Source organism: Globicephala melas, chromosome 8, assembly GCF_963455315.2.
Source record: "Globicephala melas chromosome 8, mGloMel1.2, whole genome shotgun sequence".
In the NCBI taxonomy this organism is placed as follows: domain Eukaryota; kingdom Metazoa; phylum Chordata; class Mammalia; order Artiodactyla; family Delphinidae; genus Globicephala; species Globicephala melas.
The window spans coordinates 43,626,583-43,631,041 of NC_083321.1; the positions used below are offsets into that span (position 1 = coordinate 43,626,583).

Consider the following 4,459-nt stretch of genomic DNA (forward strand, 5'->3'; position numbering starts at 1 on the left):
ATTAAAGTTTATATAGAAAAATAAATGCCCAAAGATGGTGCAGAAAAATATGATAAAAAGACTAGTGAGAGAGGATTTACAAGATGTCAGAACATACTATAAATTAAATGTTGTATTGGCACAGGAATAGGTAACTAGATCCGTAGAATAAAATAAATAATCTGGAAATAGATCCTGAAATGTATAAGCATCATCTGTATTAGAAAACTGATAGTTTAGTTCTGTGGGAAAAGGATACATTTTATAATGAATGATCCTGGCAAAGCTGGCTATCCATTTGGAAGAAAAACTTGGACCCCTATCTTATGTATGAAGCAGCACTAAAAGCCCCCAGAATCAAGATGAATGGGAAACCATCCTAATAAACACATTTTGGATAAAAAATAAAATAACATAAAATAAATAAATAGTTTTTACATCTATCTTTAATAGATAATTAAAGATATATGTAAAAACTAAATATAAAAAAATTAAAATATAATATCTTGCAAGATATTCTGGGAGACTACATTCCCGGATTTTATGAGAATTGCTAGCGATGAGGAAAGACCCTTTTAAGCAGAAGCTTAATCATATTTAACTATATAAAAATTCACACTCTTGTATGGTGAAGATATCATGGGCAAAGTCAATAGACAAATGACGAATTTGGAAAAAATAATTGTAATGCAAGTGACAGGTAGAAGATTTGTTATGGAAATATACCAAGAACTCTTACACAAGGCAAGCAAAAGATAAACTATCTCATAAAAAATGGCCCAGTCATATAAATAGGCATTTTGTGGAAGAGCAAATTCAGTTGCCAGTAAACATACGAAAAGGTGCTCAAATTCATTAGTAGTTAGATAAATGCAAATTAAAGTAATAATGAGGTTATTCATTACCTCTACCTGATTGTTAGAAAGAAACAGTAGTGCCAACTACTGGGATGTAGAGAAAAAGGTACTTGCATACTTTGCCAAAGGAAATATGAATTATTTCAGTCCTTTTGGAAAGAGATCTGGCAACTTCTTCTAAAAATAAAAATATATCTTTTCTTCAACCTAGCGCTCTCTTGAAGACTTTCTTTTATACAAATGAACCCATCCTGATTTGAAAGGATTTCTGTAAGCTACTGTGTTTTTTGTTCTCTCTCTCTCTCTCTTTATTCTTGGCTACAGAAAGCTTTATTTTTCCCATTTGGTCCAAGGCTTGGGAGAGGGCTACAGGGCGGTTAAAAAGCTGTGAGAGGGCTTCCCAGGTGGCGCAGTGGTTGAGAGTCCGCCCGCCCATGCAGGGGTCACGGGGTCATGACCCAGTCCAGGAAGATCCCACATGCCGCGCAGCGGCTAGGCCCGTGAGCCATGGCCGCTGAGCCTGCGCGTCCGGAGCCTGTGCTCCGCAACGCGGGAGGCCGCGGCAGTGAGAGGCCCGCGTACCGCAAAAAAAAAAAAAAAAAAAAAAGAAAGCTGTGAGAAGCTGCAGTGATGGGACTGCAGGCAGAAGCCCTGACGCCAGAGGGGCTCCTCAGAGGCCGCTGGGCTCCAGAGGCTCGCTAGTCACGACTGAGGGCGAGCCTTTCAAAGAGATACTCGTCCAGCCCAGCCTGGGGACCAGCCAGCCGGCGGAGGTTGGTCAGGTGATCGCCCATCTTCTTGACGGCTTTTACCTGCTTATCTAGGAAGTGGCTCTCCAGGAAGTCACAGAGGTGGGGGTCTGCGTGGGCACAACCCACGTCATGCAGATCCAGAAGGGCCTGGTTCAGGTTCAGGTTCAGGTTCTGCTCCTGCTTCCTGAGAACGGCGGCTTCCACAGCGTCCTGGGTTTTACCCCACTCATCTTGCTATGGCTTCTGACCGTCCTGGAAAAGGGCGTGGCAGCCGCACTGGTTTTGCATTTTCAAGAAACGCTCGGCGCCTTCCTGCTTCTGCTCTGTCAATTCATGGAAAAAGTGGACCATGCCCTCCAGAGCCACATTGTCGCGGTCAAAATAGAAGCCCAGAGAGAGGTAAGTGTAGAAGGCCCCCAGGGGCACGTTGGCCAGGCGATGGACAGCGGCCTCCACCCCAGGGGAAAAATTCTGACGAATTTGGAAGCTCATGTTAACGGGTAATAAGGAGCTAAGCTCAGAAAATGGTGTTAGCTGGTCCCGGAAGCCGAGGATAGCTGAGTGGCTGATTCCCGAGGTTGCGACTGGCAAAAGGGTTGGAGGGTGGTTGGAGGCTAGAGGAAGGGGCGTTGCTGGGTCTAATCCGGCCAAACACCGTGGAAGCAAGGGACAGAGCCGGGGGACTGCCGAGTGCACTGCAAGACTAAGATATTGTTAAGTGAGAAAAACAAGGTGCCAGGAAATGTAGATAATATGATTCAATATTTATAAGAGAAAACTTCCCTGGAGGTCCAGTGGTTAAGAATCCGTCTTGCAATGCAGGGGACGCTGGTTCGGTCCCTGGTCGGGGAACTAATATCCCACATGCCTCGGATGCAACTACTGAGCCCGCGCGCCGCAGCAAAGGATCCCGCGTGCCACAACAAAGACCCCATGCACCTAGTGGGGAACGCGGCAGTGGGTGGGGATGGTGGTGTGCTGAATTGGGCGATTGGGATTGACATGTATACACTGATGTGTATAAAACTGATGGCTAATAAGAACCTGCAGTATAAAAAAACAAACAAACAAAAAAACCCAACTAATACTAAACTTTCTTTGGGTTATTTGTATGGAAATATGTCAATATAAATGTTTCAGACATTACATGGAATTTCTAAAAATCTTAAAAAAAAAAGACCCCATGCAGCCAAAAAATAAATAAATAACTATTTTTTAAAAAGTCAAGAAAAGATAATATGATTCAATTTTTATAAGAGAAACAATGAAAAGCTTCTCCCACTCTGAATATGAAGGTGTGAGATTATATAAATATGGAAAAATACATGGTCAGATTCACGCTAGGTTATTGACATGAGTTTTCTGTGGTATTGCATAGAGAGGGGAAGTTAGTAAGCCAAATATAATGTCATCAACAATTTTCTGTGCAATATATTTACTTCTTTTTCCAATTAAAATTTTTATTTTACTGAAATTATTTGTCTGAAGGTCAATTTTTTTTCATATATATTTTTCGACAAAGACTCAACTAATTAGCATTTTTTTTCCTACCTAGCTTGACTGGTTATAACTTTTGCTACTGTGAGTTTTCTTTTTGGCCATAACTTTTTGTTTGTTTTTCTTTTTTTTTTGGCCACACCGCAGGGCTTGTGGGATCTTAGTTCCCCTACCAGGGATGGAACCAGGGGCCCCGGCAGTGAAAGCGCTGAGTCTTTTTTTTTTCCCCCTAAATTTATTTATTTTTGTCTGCATTGTGTCTTTGTTGCTGTGCCCGGGCTTTCTCTAATTGCAGTGAGCGGGGGCTACTCTTCGTTGTGGTGCACGGGCTTCTCATTTTAGCAGCTTCTCTTGTTGCAGAGCACGGGCTCTAGGCGTACAGGCTTCAGTAGTTGTGGCATGCAGGCTCCGTAGTTGTGGCTCACAGGCTCTAGAGCGTAGCCTCAGTAATTGTGGCACATGGGCTTAGTTGCTCTGCGGCATGTGGGATCTTCCCAGACCAGGGCTCGAGCCTGTGTCCCCAGCATTGGCAGATGGATTCTTAACCACTGGGCCACCAGGGAAGTCCAAGCTCTGAGTTTTAACTGCTGAACTGCTGGGGAATTCCCAAGGCCATTACCTTTCATAAGTACAATTCCCCTGGATCAAATTATCAGATCAAAATTTTGAGTTCAAATTTTACTGTTTTCAGTAATACCTAAAAGATGTGATTCTTTTAGTCATTTAAAAATCAATAATAGATTTTCTTGTTTGAAGCTTTTGCCATTGCAATTTTTGTTTTAGATAGATTATTTCTGCAAGTAATATTTATTATGAATTGGATGTGTTAGTGACTTTATATTTCTTGGCCCAGAGCACAAAGCAAATACATAGAGCAAGGATGTCAGATCTAAATGCACAATGGGATGAAAATATCTTTGAGTTCGAAAGTTAGGGTCAAAATACTCTTCTTTGTGCCTGACGTAGACTAAATGCTTGTTAATTACTAATTATTATTACTTGAAAGTATAAATCAATCCTACTCTATTTAGCCATCCTACTCTCTACAGGGTTTGTGGTTGAGATTAGGGAGACGACAGTTTGTGCAGAGCCGGGCCAGGGGTCAACAAGGTACCCTTACTAAGTGAGGCAGGCCAAGCAGGAGATGCAGTGGAACCTGGAGGTAATGCTCCAGGCTAAAGGGACGTTTGCTACTCAGCTTCCGCTAACTGTGGGTCCCATGTTGCCATATCCTTAGATTTTTTAACAATCTGAAAGTTCACATTTTCAGGTGAAATCTGATATTTAAGCATTGGTGGATAATTTGAATTCTATGAAACATATAATGGGCCAACATTATGTAGTTTCAGTGAAACACGTCTGCATACTACTTTT

The 4,459-nt window shown here is 42.0% G+C and overlaps 1 pseudogene; it reads right to left on the bottom strand.

Annotated features, from left to right (window-relative positions):
* Window positions 1–1,534: 1,534 nt before the first annotated feature.
* Window positions 1,535–2,080, bottom strand: LOC115839441 (ferritin light chain pseudogene; annotated as a pseudogene).
* Between the last annotated feature and the right edge of the window lie 2,379 nt (window positions 2,081–4,459).